The 18,029-nt window shown below is 36.2% G+C and overlaps 1 pseudogene; it reads left to right on the top strand.

Annotated features, from left to right (window-relative positions):
• Window positions 1–2,533: 2,533 nt before the first annotated feature.
• Window positions 2,534–4,226, top strand: LOC119536927 (annotated as a pseudogene).
• Window positions 4,227–18,029: the final 13,803 nt, after the last annotated feature.

The following is an 18,029-nucleotide window of genomic DNA, read 5'->3' on the forward strand; positions in this document are numbered from 1 at the left end:
TTGGAGAGAAATTTGGAGAGAACTTGAACTGAGTTATCCAGGATAAAAGCATTCACATTAGCTACTGACTTCTAAAGAAAACAACACAGCACACTACATGTCACATACAAGGGGTATTGGACCAAAAATGAGACCTTTTCCATGAGTCTAATTCTTGATCATTTGAATTTTTTAATCCAAAGATAATTCTTACCAGTAATTATTCAAAATTGCCATAGGAATCACTGTGACCTTGTTTTCACTTTTGCAGGGAACAGTGTGGTTCTATGTTGAGTCTGGGTATGTGATTTTAAAGAATGCAATGACAATACTAAGATATGCCTAGTCATGAAAGTAGCACTTTCTGTCAACTTCTTTATGGTTTCTGAGATATAACAATCAAAATAATTGACACCATAAAACCAGACTGAAGAACTACAGAACTGCATAAATGGCATATTTGTGTACTCCATAACACTATCACATTACTGAACTGGGGTGATAAAAAACAAAAAAGCATTTTTTAAGTGAAAATTTGATACATCATTTAGGCACGATCTCTCTGACCATAGATTACCATGTTTTGCTATTCCTCCCAAACATGTCTCTAGCCAAATTTCCAACAGAAAACCATTTCCAAAGCACAAAGAGAAACAGAGAGGCATGACACACATATGTGTATACAGACAGGCATAACTATATATATAAGCTAACTAGCTAGCTTTGAAAGAGAATCAAAGTGTACAGTCAAAAGAGATGAAAATTCTGGAAAGAACTATGAATGTGAGAACAAATCTTGGAATACATAGAAAGCTGTATTGTCAGAAACAGCCCAAGGATGGAGGAGAGGAGACAAGAATCAACTAACCCTGGTACAGGATAAGATACAGCTTGGAATGTTAGGACTTAGAGCCAAAAGTCTCAAACAGGAAACTTAATAAACTGTAAAAATAAATTGATCTCCAGGTCCCCATAGAAAAGGTAATGTTATGTTAATATTACGAAGTTCCTTTCCTTTCTCTTTGAGATAGCCTTGGTCTCTTTCACTTTTTCACTCTTTAATGCCACACCAAATCCACATGCAAATTAATAAACCCTGAACAAGCTACAAAATTACTTTTTGGGGGCAAAAGTGTGGAATTACTTGACATTATAAAGTTTCCACTATAAGCTTTAAAGTGTTTGAAACCTCTATCATTGCTAGATACAAAAAAGAACTTTAACATAGAGGATGGATGTGTTCCTTAAAAAAAAAAAAATGCCTTAAGCTAAAATAATGACGAACAAAATGTCCAAGACAGTTTCCTTTAAAAACTGTGGAAACAGCATCATTAACATTTTCCAGTGCATCTAAGGCTTAATTCTTTTAATTGCTAATCTGTGGGTAGATCTAAGGAGTTTTTATAGATTACCCCTATGCCACCCCTCTGAGCATAGGCAGATCAAATGTGTGTGAGTGATGGGGCGACTAAAAGAAACCAGTGGAATTATATTTTGCTTTTTAAAAATTCATTCTAAAACTTAGTGCCCTTCACAATTGTCAAAAGATGGCAGCAACCCAGGTATCCATCAACAGATGAATGGAAAAACAAGATGTGGTATATACATACAATGGAATGTTATTCAGCCATAAAAAGGAATGGAGTTCCCACACATGTGACAGGGATGAACCCTGAAGACACCATGGTGAGTGAAGTAAGTCAGACATAAAAGGACAATTATTGTATGACTTCATTGATATTAAATAATTAGAATAAGCAAATTCACAGTCAAAAACTATCAGGTAGCTTAGCAGGATTTAGAGGTTGGGTTAGGGAATGGGAAGTTAATGCTTCACTAATCCAGATCTTCTGTTGGGGTGACAGAAAAGGTTTGGTAATGGATGGTTGTGATAGTTTGGTAACAGATGGTTGTAACATCGTGAATGTAATTAACACGACCGAATTATGTATTTGAAAGTGGTTAAAAGGGAATTTTTAGGTTTATGAGTTACTAGAATAAAAAATAAGAAAAACAAACCCATAGGACTATTCAAAACAGTGAGCCCTAATGCAAGCCATGGACTATATTTAACAGTATAATTATAATATTATTGTTTCACCAATCATAACAAATTTACCATACAAATGAAAAGAACTAATAATAGGGGAAACTGTGTATGTGAGAAGGAATATATGGGAACTCTGCATTTTCTGCATGATTTTTCTGTAAACCTACAACTTCTTTAACAATTTTTTTAAGTATTATTATAAAAACACTTAATGTCTTAAAACAACAAACATAGAGCAGGCGGTGCTTCGGTGGATGCCGCCATCTTGGATTTTACTCTCCATTTTTCTCTGGAATTATTTTTTGGTAATTAATTTTCTAGGAGAGACGGTAGAGGGCTGTGGAGCAGTGCGCCCCACCCGGCCCCCCCATTCCAGCGGCCAGGCAGCAGGGCCGTAGATGCACGTGAGAAGGAGCCGGGCAGTGCCGGCTGGAGAGAACATTGAAATCAACCTCTAAGGTATTTGAAGAGAGTGATTAAATGCACCTGAGTCAGGCTGTCTGTATGAAGTGGTTGGGAGAATCCAAGAACATGGTGAAGAATGGCAGGAGAAATGGAAGCAAGTTGCCTAATGACCATCAGCACAATCAATCAAAATTACAGCACGCAGAAAAGGACACCCTGAAGACTGGCAAGAGTGCACTTGAAAGGAGGTCAAGCAGTAATTCTGGATTCAATATGTACCACCTTCTAGAATGTCTGCCAAGGAACTTTGTGAAAATGATGACCTTGCAACCAGTTTGGTTCTTGATCCCTATTTAGGTTTTCAAACACACAAAATGAATTCTAGCACCTTTCCTTCGAGGAGCTCAAGGCATTTTTCAAAATCTGACAGTTTTCCTTGAAACAATCCTGTGAGACTTCGGCCTATTAAAGGAAGACAAGAAGAACTAAAGGAAGTAATTAAACATTTTAAGAAAGATGAACACTTGGAGAAAGCCTTCAAATGTTTGACTTCAGGTTAATGGGCACAACACTATTTTCTTAACAAGAACAAAATGCAAGAGAAATTATTCAAGGAATATGTATTTATTTACATGTTTGCAACTGACAGTGGATTTGAAATATTACCTTGTAGTAGTGTGCCGGTTTGAGTGTATTATGTCTCCCAGAAAAAGCCATATTCTTTGATGCAATCTTGTGGGGCAGACATAATAGTGGGGATTAAGTTGGAATGTTTGGATTAGGTTGTTTGCATGGAGATGTGCCCCACCCAGCTGTGGGAGGTGACTCTGGTGGGATATTTCCATGGAGGCGTGGCCCCACCCATTCAGGGTGGGCCTTGATCAGTGGAGCCATATAAACGTGCTGACTCAGGGAGAAGGAACTCAGTGCAGCTGTGAGTAACGTTTTGAAGAGGAGCAAGCTTGCTAGAGAGGAACGTCCTGGGAGAAAGCCATTTTAAAACCAGAACGTTGGAGCAGACACCAGCCACATGCTTCCCAGCTAACAGAGGTTTTACAGACGCCATTTGCCATCCTCCAGTGAAGGTACCTGATTACTGATGTGTTACCTTGGACACTTTATGGCCTTAAGACTAACTGTATAGCCAAATAAACCCCCTTTTTATAAAAGCCAATCCATCTCTGGTGTTTTGCATTCCACAGCATTAGCAAACTAGAACAAGTAGATACTCATCAGAACAAAATGGAGCCAAAATAGTTGGAACAAAAGAGAGAAAATGAAATGACAAAATAGAATTACTGGTGGGTTGTATTGCCAAACTCAGAAATTGAGTAGAACATGCTACTTAGACACAGAGAAAACTACTTCGGTGTCTTGTATTCCACAAGCAAACACTGTGCTCAACTCTCTTGGTCCTGCTGCGTTTACAAATCATGATTGCAGACCTAACTGTAAGTTTGTATCAACTGGTCGAGATACAGCATGTGTGAAGGCTTTGAGATATTGAACCTGGAGACGAAATTTCTTGCTATTATGGAAATGGATTCTTTGGAGAAAATAATGAGTTCTGCAAGTGTTGCATTTGTGAAAGACTGGGAGCTGGTGTTTTAAATCCAGAGTGGGACTGCCTGAGCCTTCTCCTATTATAAGTAGCAAATATGGACTCAGAGAAACTGATAAACATTTAAATAGGCTTAAAAAGTTAGGTGACAACAGCAAAACGTCAGACAGTCAATCTGTCAGCTCTACAACTGATGCAGATACCAGTCAGAAAAAAAAACAATGCAAGTAAGGGAAGGGAGATTTGATAAGCATACCTTTTTTAAAGTATTTTCACACAACTTGCTTTCTAAAGCATGCTTCAATAGTTTTGAGCATTTAAATATTGAAAGAAATTGGCACTCATGAGCTTCAGCAACACTGAAAGTCTCTAGAAATGATTTGAGTACAAAGGCACAGTCTGTGTCCTACCTCCAAATTCAGTACAATACTCTAGACTATATTGTGTGGGTTTTCAATATACTTGGTAACTGGATATTGAATTCTTCACCATGTGTTCCAGGGTCATCATAGGTTGGAGAGAAACATTTTAAGGTGTTAGTGTCTCTATAATGATGTCATCAGGCCCTCTGAGAAGACAAAGAATGAGCTAGAATGATAGAGGCACTGAACATGGTCTACAGCTTGGCCAGTCTGTTAGGAAAAGTGATGGGACTTTGAGGAATTCATAGCTTCTGGCCTTGAGGATTTCCTCTTTTTCACTGCTTACTTGCCTTTTTCAAAATGAACTGACTCAATTCACCAAACCACCAGTGACCAGACTCAGAGTTGTGGTAGAGGAGCATTTTGAATGTCACCATATCATGGTGCATTGTACTGCCCACTATAGAAAGTAGCAAGAAAAGAGCGATGAAAAGGAGAAAGAAGCAAGCTTTGAGATGCCAGTTGTGTGTGTGGGCAAAATCTAATGGGAACTGGAAAAAGAGAGAATGATGAATAAACAAAGAAAAGAAGGAGAAGAAAACCTCAACAGGCAAAAGAAAACATCTCATTTGTGGAGCTTTGAGGTACTGGAACCATCCTGATTGCTACTGCTTTTCATTTGGGCAATGCCAGTTTTCTCTAGTTGCCGCTAAAGTGGTAGACTCTTTAGTGTCACTTGTCTCTTGCAGACATGAATAAAGTTATAAAGTTTTAGTTTGGTGATCCCCAAAGTATGCTTGTTTTGGTGCTGTAAGTGTCCATATGAGACTTCTTATGGCTCTTAGCACTTAGGGGCCCTCCAAGATAATGTTTATTTTAGGCTTTTCTCCCTATCTTCTGATGTTTTCAGCCCAGCACTGGGTGCTCCCCAGACCTACAAAAAAATCCTGAATGTAAAGGAGGGTGTCTCCCCATATGGTAAATGGCACTGCCATCAATTCCTGGGTATCTATCTGCTGCTGAAAGTCAGGCCAGGCATAACCTCTGTGGTGTAAAAACAATACTGTATTCCTATTCTGGTTGTTAAGTTAATGTCCAACATGAACAAAAGAGCACAGTTAGTCAATCCATTCACTGTTGACTTTTGGTTCTGATAATAAATGCAGTGTCATGAAAACAAACAAACAAACAAAAAAAAGACAAAAAAAAAAAAAAACCCAAACATTTATTATTTCTAAAGATTCTGAGAATCTCCTAAACAGTTCATAGTGGGCCAGATCGACTGGGGCTGGATGGTCATGAGAGGCCTCACTAATATGACTAGTGACTGACTCTGTGTCAATTAAAGTGATGGAGATTATTTGGCTACGTGTCTCTCATCCAGGCTGGCCTAGGCTTATTCACATATTGGTGGTGTCCGTAGTTCCAAAGAGCAGCAAGAAAATAAGCAGGCACTTCACCAGCGTCTGCTCCATCACATTTGCTAACATCCCTTTGGCCAAAGCAGGTCATGTAGTCAACTCAGATTCAAGGAGTAGAGAAAGAGATTCCACCTGTTGATGGGAGGAAGGGCAAAGTTGTATTGCTAAAGGGCATGAACACAGGAATGGGAAGAATTTGTGGGCAGTTTTGCAATCTGCTAAAGGTCTTGCTGAAGAAGGATGAGCTGTGAAACTAGCCCTGCTTCAGATACCCATCAGAAGGCTAGTATCAAATGATTGGTTTAAGAAAGGCATTTTGTGATTTCTTGGCACCAGAAATTTCCATCGAAGTAGAGGGATATTTTCCTGGCATTGTTCAAGGATATATTAGAAGTTATTATCATTCCAAAAGGAAACTGAAGTGTTCATGAACACAAACAGCCCAAAGTTACTCGGAAGACAATGGAAACCCACTGGGTGAAGAAGGGATGTTGTCTGCCATCGGAGACTAATTCTTGGGAACATAGTCATTCTATTTGCTGTTACTTCCTCTACTTAGCAATTCAATCTAATCTGAATATGGCTTGAGATGTTAAAAAAAAAAAAATCTAACTAGGGAAGATTCACTACTCAAATGTGTAAGTAAACAAAAAAGATATAAAAACTATGATTATTTGGTCTAATAGCTAAATATGCTATTAGATGCCCTTATAAGGAGAAGAAATTCAGATACAGTCAGCCAGTAGAAGCCATAAGAGGAGACAAAAGACAGATGGAGACAAAGACTGAATTACAGGTTGACAGCAAGTTGCCACCAGAACCCTACAAACTTTGAAGAAAGCCTGATCCTGCCAGTACCTTGACTTTGGACTTCTAGCCTCCAAAAACATGAGACATGAATTTCTGGTGTTTAAGTCAACCAGTTGAAGGTATTTTGTTATAGCAGTTCTTGCAAACTAAGACAGTAATATATATCTTTGTGAATTACAGATAGATTTTTTAAGCCACTTCAGAGCCTATATTCTATAAACTTTAAAAGGCTATTTTAACAGCAATTTGTTTACCATTAGCAATATAATTCATGGCTAATGTTAATTTCTGTACCATTGGCAATATAATGCTGTATATACTTACCATCCACAATATAATTTTGATGTTTTAGTTTTAAACCGCAGACCAGAATCTTCTTTTGTTCAAATAATACTCTTCATGAGCTCAGGGTCTCTTGGATTAAGGGCAGGGGTACATAGCACATTCCTAATGGAACAAAATGTTCCTTGAACATCTCAACATTCATAGTGAAAGGCAATCAAGTTTGAAAATATTTTATTTCACTTCAATCAAATATTACTGGATTAGCTACTTCATGAGTCTATTCCCAGTAAGTCTAGGCTCTTTCTAATTTTCTAAAACAATACAGTAAACAATATTTCTTCACCCTGGAACTTCAAAGAACATTGACACTTTAAGAAATGTAATTAACCTCTAGTTCAGAGATGTCTGCAAGGTTTTGTTTCATTTGTCACATCTAATCATTTGGTAGTTGCTGCCAAAGCTCCATATTGAGAAGGATTTAGAAGTCATATCTGGTCTCATAAGGGAAGAATAGAGTGATTGATTAGTGATGTCTGCTATAGAAACCAGAGGAATGTAATGTAAGTGCCACCTACTTCCCACCGCTTCTCTAAGTTAAATTTGCTATTTTGAAGACTGAGGAAAAGATACGAAAGGGACTTATCCAATGACTCACAGTTATTTAATGATAAAGTCTAGTTTAAAAACATATGATTTCCAAGCCAATATTCATTTGGGAAAGATACTTGTCATGTTTTTGCTGACCATTATCCACTTCCTGCTACTTTTATTAGCATCCTTATGCCTCACTGTATGCCAACAGGGTGGGGAGACAATTACTAGTGGCTGTTTCCTATCGCTACTACTACTTGTGGTCTGGCTATAACACAGACGGTCCAATAAAGCTAGGCTTTGCTGATAAGACATTTGTTCTGGAACTCTGAATTTTGAATAGGTAAAGCAAAGGAGGAGAAAATGAAGGGCCAAAGAAGAAGAAAATGAAGGGAAGTCATATGCTGTCAGGTACAGATGTGGCCCATGGCTCCATCAGATCAGGTGGTTGAGGCAATGTAACTCGGAACTTCTTTTTTCCTGGCTTCTGCAGCTCTCCATTTCCTAAGCCTTAGACCACCAGCCAATTGCCAATTCTGGGCATTGCTGCTATCTTTTCAATGTGTCTTCTTTTTGTTAAGATCAGAGTTTTTTTCTCTGCTTCAAACCATGAACACTGATAGTTTGTTCAGCTCTAAAGTCAACCTGAGCTAGTGTTCTGATGTAAGGCCTTCCTCTGTCAAGTCATATACTTATATTACAACACATGAAATTGAAAAAAACATATTTGATTTAAAAATTGAGAGATATGGTCATTCGACAATTAAAAATACCTACTACCATGTCACCTCAGATGGTGGAATCAGCATAATTATGCTGACATACTAAGTCTCTTAATAGTGTTCCAAATTTCATCAAATTATCTTATTCTTAAATGTTAATCATGAAAAAATAAAAAAATTAAATAATTGAACTGAAACAAAGACTTCACTTTCTACATGTAATAAGAACCAGCTGGGGGAAATTTCCTAATTTTTGTCTGCCCTATCTATGTTCAGAATATATCACATCTGCTAACTGTAAGTTGTAAAGAACATATATTTTTAAGATTAAAGGCTGGTCTGTAGACCTTTGTTCATATAAGATGTAGCAAACCCGTAAAAGTCTTGCTACATAGAAAGTCTCTGCTGATGTATATTTGGCAGATTTTCTACTTCTAAGTCCTGATTTACATGTCTTTTCCGACGAAGAAAAGGTAAGAGGACATGCTATCCTAAAAACTCATAATCTACTTCCATTATACTGGTATCACTTTGAAGCCAACCTATGGGTTATATATTACTCTTCTTGGCTCTTGGCTATTTATATAAGACCCCATTTAAAAAAAAAATCTTTTAGTCTTTCTGTCTTCATTAATGAAAAATGCTACATTAAGAAATTTCTGCTTGCTTTTCCTTCCCCTTTCAAATAGAAATCCATTTGTAATCTGCAAAACACTCTGAAAAGAATGGCACAAGCAGTCAAAATATTTACATATTTCTCTGTAAAATATTTCATAGAAAGATTTATCAGGCATAAGTAAGCTATGACAAGCATGTTCACTTATCTGAAGAAAAATACTTTGAGCTGATTTCCTGGCACTGAGAGGAAAGCTGGTTAAATGACATCGCCCTTTGTGGAATGCAATGATTAAACCAATGAATTATGCTTTACCTTCTCCAGGAAGGGCAGTTTGATACGGAGCTATTTTCAGTTATGCTCAATATATTATGCCTGTACTTTTATAATCAGTATGTAAACCAAGCTTTAACATTGAGTTTAAAAAGAAAGGAAACAAAAAAAAAGAAGAAATATATAAGAATTCAACCCCATATATGAATAATGCACACAAGATGAGGAAAACAGTGAGTGCTCAAAATGAGGAAAATATTGAGTGCTCAAAAACCTAAGAAATGTCTTAGGTTTAAAGCTGAGAAATGTGGTATCTCAAGACAGGATCATATAAAATGATTTATCTGTAGAAGAAATTAGGTTATATCCCTTCTTGAATTTTGAGAAGTACATAATTGGAAAATGCTGTCATGATCTCTTGCAGGATATAGTCACTGGAAGAAAGAGAAGAATTGAATGCACGAGGCATTTTTTAATCTTAAGTGGCAAAATGTCCAAGCTCAAAAGCCCTATCTGCTTCCTAAAGGAATAAATGCTAATCTCACCAGCTATGGAGGAGCCCCATAGATTCTTCTAAGCTGAAGTCATCAACATTACCATCAAAGAGGCATGGGCTGAAGTGCATAAAATGTTGACCACTGGACATCGGGAAGACCACATTCCAGACCACCTTCTCAACCCATCATGATTCCCTGAGCTTATCCTCTATTTCCCACTATTCCTCACCTGGCAACTGAAAAAATTCCTTTCTTTCCACATAATTTCAGAAATGGAATGGGTTAAAAGTTGATAGCATGTGCAAAGTGCCCTACTCTGGAAAGGGGTGGCACCTTGGAATGATAAGGACAGATCCACTTCCTATTATGCAGAAAAGAGCTGGCTACCACAGCCTCCCCACAAGCCTACCATCATATGTTGCTTATTGGTGAGAAGCCTCCTTATTAGCAGCTCTGGTCACAGAGGTTTCTCTCTAATCTATCTTCAATTACTCATCTTAGAAACGGCAGGCAATAATTTTTGCCTAACAAGATATCAATAGCCTTGTAAATTCTAACTTCGGAAAATACTCAAACAAGACATCCTGTTCACATTCTTTACCACCTTCTGCTCACTTACACTGAATAAGCCGTCATGTTGAGTCTCTCAGGAGACCAGTTCAGGTTGTTCAGCATCTATGATTTGATTCTCTCTCAGTTAAAAAGAGAATGCCTAAATGAGGCAAGGTTTCCATTTTAACCTAAATGCTCAGCATTTCAAAAGTGACAATCTGCCCATTCCACAATGATTATTAAAGGTTTCAATGACAGTTATAAATTGTTTTCTTCAGTTTAATTTGTTCCTCAGTGCACTTTTTGACCAAATGGCATTTGACACCAATTTTTAAAAATTTATCTTTTTTTCCTTTTTTAGGAATACATGATAAAATGTTGTTGTTTTTAAGTTGAAGTTAAGAAGTAATGTACATACACTGAACTGTAAACACTGGGAAAAAAAGAGGAAATCATGTTTCTCTGTACCTCTCCCATCTACACTGCTCCATTTTGTCCGAGAAATAATGGGATAGATGGGCTACGCAGAACTGCAAAAGAAATTTGATTGCTGGGAGACATACCAACTCTCCACTGGAAAAAGATAAAGTGTTTTCCATGAAAAAAAGAAAAATCTCTACTATCCATTTGAAAGGCAGTGAAGGAATGGAATCAATTTAGCAACTGAGTTTTGAGTCAGCAAGGTCAGGGGTTCAACCCCGGCTTCAGAACATCCTAGCTGTGTCGTTTAACTTTCTGAGTCTGTTTCTTCATCAATAAAATCAATCAAATGGGACTAGTAATAGTAAATATTACATGAGTTTGTTGTAGATATTAAATGAGATGTCAAATATAAAGTACCTACTAAAGTTTGTTTAATAATGCAATTAAAATGTTATTCTTACCATATAGCTAAGGGACAGATATAGAAATGAATATTGCTTATGAATCTTTATAATGGCTGCATCCTTACCTTCCAATTCCCTGGGTGCCTAGTCTTTATTCATCTCATCTCTCTGAATTGCTGTCTTCTTGGTGGACATTTATCTTTTGACATTTATCAATAACCCTCTGTGTACCAGGTACTGTGATATGTGCTCAGAAGGCAAACTCAGCCAGAAGTACTCCATGTCCTCAAGGAGCTCCCTTCTGGTGAGGGTTCTAACAGCATTCACAACATACACAATGATGTGTCATGACAGAGATGTATAGAGGCTGCTAATTCTGCATTTCAGAGGCCGGGGGTTAGGGGGAGCTGTAGTCAATGCCATGAAGAGAACTGTTGCAAAGTTGAATGCGGTTTCAGAATTAATTCTCAGCATAAGGAGCAGCAACATGAAAAGACAGAGATCCTGCAAGGACAAGTGGTTGGATGTGACTGGATTCAGGGAAGGTTCCGGAATGTGGTAGTGAGTGGGGGTGGGGGTGGGGGATACAAACTTGTGGAATTACTGAGTTACAAAGCAGACTGAGCTTGAGGGTTAATAATAAAAGTAATAACAGCAATAATTATATATGTTTTGTTAGGTGCCAAAGCTGTTATACGCACATCTACATATTAACTCACTTAATGCCTAGAAAAAACCTATGGTATAAACATTATTATTATCACAATACAGAAAGCATAAGAAATTTACCCAAGAAAATCTCATGTAATACAGCTGAGATTCAAACCCAGGTGGTGAGCCTCCAGAGCATGATTCTCTCCCACAACCCTATTCTACCTCTTTGTTCTTCATTTAAGAAAGCTTGTGGCCAACAAGATAAATGATTTGAGCCTTTGGGGACTGAGTGACCTCCAGCTACTTTATCAGCACTACCTTGACAGGCTGCCACTAGAAAAATAAAATTACCTAATTGCCTAGCCATCTGTAGTTAAAAATGTTATTAAACCCTCGTGGCTAAAATTAGCCCACAGAGTGTGCTCCTGATGGTTATAGAGCAGAGACAGGAAAGAAAGCCAAAAATAAAAGCCAATGAAAGAAACAAGATAAGGAGGCTTTGGAGCAACTTTCTGCTCAGTTTATCAATGACCCCTTGAAATCAAACATTCCTTCTATAGGCTTCATAGCCTCACATCTATAAAATGGGTAAAAGTCTTATGTCAGAATACTGTGAGGATTCAATGTCATTTGTAAGCCTTTAGCCTGAGACATTGTAAGGAATGGCAGTTAGTTTCTTTCCTTCCTTTATTTCTTGCTTCCTTTTTAACTTCTTCCTTTTCTTTCCTTCCTTCTTCCCTCTGCCCCCCACCCTGCCACCCTCTCTTTCTTCTTCCCTTTCTTCCTACTTCCTTCCTTCCCAATTACCACCTTGTTCGTTACTCTTCCACTTTCCCCAATGGTCTCCTGCCATTATATGGTAATAAGGCCTTAATGACAAAAGATAAGGAGAAATCCACTAATGTTAAGAACTGTTGGTGATTGTTCACAGGACAACTAAAGAAGTTAGAAAAAATTGTGATGATCCATCTCATTTCAACACTCAGAACTGTGGTCAACATAGAGCTGCATCCATTTCTGGTCCCACTATAAAGTATCTTAAGCACTAAAGATATCAGTTATTTGTAATACCACACACACCCCCACCATACCTCAAGGCCACCTGTTCAGTCATTAATGCAATAAAGTTATTATTTAGGGAAGAATTCTATCAGTGTTACAATCACAAAACTTAGGGTTGAAAGGCATCATGAAAGGAATGCACTCCCAAAACTCGGCTTGTATTCCTTCTAGAATTGTCCAGCTAAATAGTAGTTCTGAGCTAGGAAAAAATGTGTTCAGTCTGAGAGGTCCTCTCTTTATTTTAAGTTTATATATGCATCTTATGCACACACATTTTATTATATCCCAGTCTCCTAGTTTTCATACATACTCACTTTTATAGAAATGTACCCACATGTATATAGTAAGAATGTTCATAAAATTAATATTTACAAATTGGAAACTAGTCTTGACACTAACTGCAGTACTTATTTACCTATATTTGACATTCCATCCATTGGCTGCTTGTCTTATGAATGAAAGTGGGAAGCAAATAAGTAATGTATTCATGTGCCAACTCCTAGGGTGTATAAAGGTTAAGGAAAATTGATTACAAACAAATGAGATCCATGACAAAGGCAGAGGAGTAAGGTACCAGCCCCCCAAATTAATCAGCATAGAAATTAATCTTGCTTCCAAACAAAAAGAAGGACAGGAAGCATTGTCATCAATAATGTACTATGCCAAGACATGATCTAAGATGAATACTAATGAATATAAGCAAATAGTAACTGGATGGGAAATATAAATTCTTAAAAAGTTAAAGGAAAAAGTCTACATTTTTTGATCAGTAAACTCATAAATATGTTAACTATCTTGTTGCTATTAACAACAATAATGCTATCACAGTAATTGATTACCAATTACAGAGACCTGCTGTGTCATCCACATTATGCAAAGAACTTTCCACAACTTTTCCCTAGTTTACATATTCATCTTGCAAGGTAGACATAATTATCTCCATTTTTAGATTCTGCAACTGAGCCTGTGAGTTTAAATTTATCTCCAAAGCTACTACAATGAAATTTAAACCAAGGTCTCTCTGGTTTGAAAGCCTAGACTTTTGCCCTGATGTTAGAGAAAGATTGAAAATCCATTTTCCAAAGCATATACTTTTACTGATATAGACTGTGTTTCTATAATCTTGGTGCTCGTTGTCTAATTTTTATCTTCAGTTTATTTCAGAAGTAATATATATTTTTATAAAAAAGTTCCACATTGTCTTTTCACCACATAGTTTTTTATGTGTTCTAGAAATGACCTTCCATAAATAGGTCTGAATGAGTGAAGGACAGAGGGGATCATCTGAGGTAAGGACAGTTTCTAAGAGGATGAACTCTCCTAAGGAGGAAAGATTCTTTGATTGACACACCCCACTACATTCCACATGGAAAGTGTTTTCTGCAGTCCCTTTTTGTTCTTCTTTAATTGCCTCTCAATTCCCTTCTTCTGTTAAGTTGAAGAATACATGGAAATCCTATATTTTCAAACCCAACGAACATGCATGATTACAAAAATCTTCCAAGGAAAAAAAAGGCACACATGACTAGTAATTTTTAAGTAGTCTATCATTCATTATAGATGGAGAGAAGAGCTGAAAAAGTGAAATTTTGATAATAAAATTGTATATACTGTGATTGAATAAAGTAAAGGAGGAAATTAAAGAGTGATGTGAGCAAGTTTTCTAAATCATTTAAATCACACTTTGCAAGCTTCATGTGGCAAAGCTGTTCAAAACACCCTGAATAATACCTAAAAATACTTTATTTAATAGCAAAAACCTGTAAATAAGCTAAACGTCCAATAAGACACATTATAGTATATATCTGTATAGTACTATACTACATAACCTGTATGATAGTATAGAACTATATTATCAGCAAGTAAAAAGATCTAATTATATCATCAAATATAAAAGCAGAAAACAAGTATTAAGCATAGTATATACCCATATCCTAACAGTATGTTTGATCCTTGCCAAAATGGAGAAGAATTTGTAAATATTTTGGGATTTCTTAGCTGAAATCTCAGAAGCGGTGCCATTCTATAAGTCATGTTGCTGTCAGTACTATACTCTAGATATGAGGACTATGCTTTAGGAGTAAGGGGAAAACATAAATAGATCCATGAAAACAAAGCTTAAAACCAAGCCTTAACAGGATTATGTTAATCTGCCAGTAATCCATATCCCAATAGAAGAAAATTTAGCCTTCTTTAAGTAAATTTTCCTCATTGAAAGGCACCACAGTGTTTCATCTATCCAGTCAAAAATTATGAAGCATGAAAAAGAAAAAAAAATAGGACCAAATGATTGAAAACCAAAGGAAAAAAATAGACAATATAAGTAGACCTGAAGATGATTCAGTTATTGAAGTTATCTTACAGGAACTTTAAAATAACTATGATTAATATATTCAAGAAAATAGAAGAAAAGTGGTCAAAGTAAAAGAGAAAATCTCAGCAAAGAATTAGAATCTAGAGAACAATCAAATACAATTCAAAAATTGAAAAATGGAATATCTGAAATTAAATATCATAAGAAGGAACAAGTTCAGAATTAATTTGCTAAATTTACAAACAATTTTTAAGCAACTACTACTAGACTCTCTTCTATGAGAAAGGGATAAAGCAGTGAACAAAACAAAATCTCCTGTCTTCATGGATCTTATGATCTAATGATGGGAAAAGAATTTAAGCAATGTAAGTAAATAAATTTTATAATATATTAAAATGTAATAACTGATAAGGAGAAAAGTAAAGGAAAGAAAGGGGTTAGGGATTTCTGGAAGTGAGTTCAATTTAAAAGGTTGATAGGGACTGAGATACCAAAGGTGGTTAAAATGGGTTGAAAGAGGTAAAAGAAGACATGAAATCTGGAAAAGAGCTTTTCTGGCAGAGGGAATAACAAATGGAAAAGCTTCTAGAGGGTAGGTGAATTTTCTGCTAAAAATAAAAATTGTGGTGTGGTTGAACTAGTGGGAAATGAGGTTATTGACCACCATAAGGGCTTTGGATTTTACTGTGAGTGAGATAAGAAGATATTTGAGGGATTTTAGTGGAAGAATGACAGGATCTGATACAAATTTTAACAATTTACTTTTGAGATTAGGCTGTAGAAGCTAAGAGCAGAAGTAAGTAAGATACTTTAAAGACTTTTGCAATAATCCAGACAAGGGATGATGGTGATTGAATCAAGATGGAACAGTGAAGAAAGTAAAAAAAATGTTTATATTCTGTACATATTTTGAATCAAGGACCAATAGTGGATATAAAAAATAGAGGAGATAGGAAATTTAAGTAAGACTCCAAATTTTGGGCCTGATCAACTGAAGAGGTGAAGTTACCCTCTAGTAAAATGAAGAGGACCCATAAGTGTAGTGGGTTTGGGGTTGGAGGGAGATCAGAAGTTCAGTTTTGGATAGGTTGTGTAAAAGATGACTATTGGATATCTAAGAAGAAATGTCAAGGGTTAAGTACAGAGCTGAGAACATGAAACAGGTATTTTGAGGAAAGATAAATTTTGGAGTTATTAGCAAATGGATTGTACTTAAAATCATTAGACTGTATGAGATCTTCATGCAATAAGTAGAGGCATGTGAATGATTTAAAATTATTTTTCTCTGAATAAGAAGAATAAAATAATATAACATTTGTTTATGGAAAGTAAAATGGCTTTCTGTTAAGAGTTTAGAGAAAAGATGGTACTCCTCAACTTCTATTTTCCAGTCTTCTCCAGTAATAGGGATATAAATGTAATAAAACAATAAAAAGATGACATTGTGACATGAAATAATAATAAAAATAAATATTTTCCCAGTCACAATTTACATGTTTTCCAGATACATTCTCTCATTTTATCTGATAACAAATGACCACCTAGATATTTTAATAATCAAATTATTCTTTAATAGGAATCATCTTTTGAAGATGCTTGTAAAGCACTTCATTATTTGAGATCTGGTTAAAAAAAAAGGGGGGGGGATAAAAATTGAGCATCTAGCCTGCCTTTTCTATCAAACTGAATCACTAGGAAATCAAACAGTAAATGGGGAGAAGTTTTCCTTAACAGAAGTATTCCAAGTAATAGTATAGAGAAAAATAGAATTAAAATATCACCACTCGATAATCCCTAATGAATTAGTGGATCTAGACATTGAGAATCAATAGCTTCTGAATTAAAAAAAAGAGAGAAAGAAACAAAAACAGACAACATGTGCTTCCTGATTCAAGCAGTCATGTTAAAACAAACAAACAAAAACCCTCTAATCTGAATCTTATCAAGATTCCCAGTCCAAGTAGGTCAAGCTACTAATTTATAGGAAAATCACAAGTCAGAGAAAGGAGTCAAATTTTACATTTAGAGGAGCAGAAGGAAGGTTTTGGTTCATGTGAATTGACACAAGCAATTTTGATAGAGAAGACAGCATTTGAGTTGGGCTGTGAATAAATAAAGATTTCAAAATGAGGAGGAATTTGGAAGGGTTTCTCACACAGAGAGAGCAGTGGGAACAAAGACAGAGAGCATATGAAATGGTGAGACGGCAGTTTTTTCTGCTGAGGAAGAAGATAGCAGAGTAGCACACTGGAAAGCGAATTTGGGAATATGAATGTGTGTGTGTATGTGTGTTTTCCTTATCTGTACTTTCTGATTTTTCTAAAACCAATGAGGAATTATTATATAACAAATACATGTTTATGCTTATACAGAATTCAAGTTTTTCATTTTTAATATAATTGAGTAAAGAGAGCTTTGAGTCAACAAATTGAAAACATGGAATGCCATGATCAGGTTGTTTTACTTTTTTCCCCTCATCAGTCCTGGGAGTACAATTAAAGATATATCTGGCTGATAATTTGTTCAGTATTGTTGCTAAGGCATTTACTGATCATCAATTTTGGAGCACAATAATTAGATTTTTTTCAAGAATCTAAAATCATTACCATTACTGAGAAGTTCACTTTGAAGTCAGATCAAGGAAGCACAAAATCCATACTCTTTCTTCAGGGAAATCTTCCAAGCTTACTAAATACTGATGCTAGTAAACTAAAATACATAGTGAATATAAACAGAGTCGATATATTTTGGTGTAGACTTCAAATTAATAAGACAAATAATAGAGCTATAACTTGATTTCCAAACTGCTCTTTGTTCTCCAGATTGGGAACAGTTAAGAGGATTCGAGAAAAAGACAGAGGGAGGCTAGGATAGGGTCTGGGGGGCCAAAGAAGGTCTGATTAGGCTGTTACTCAAATTGGCTAAGAGCAAACAATCTTCAAGTGGTATGAAAAATTTTTAATTTAGGAGTGGAGCCAAGATCTTTTCAGAGAAATGCTCTCAGGACCAAAGGTTGAGTTAAGTCAAGAGGTCTTGATCAAAGGTACT

The sequence above is a fragment of the Choloepus didactylus genome, chromosome 6 (assembly GCF_015220235.1).
Source record: "Choloepus didactylus isolate mChoDid1 chromosome 6, mChoDid1.pri, whole genome shotgun sequence".
In the NCBI taxonomy this organism is placed as follows: Eukaryota; Metazoa; Chordata; class Mammalia; order Pilosa; family Megalonychidae; genus Choloepus; species Choloepus didactylus.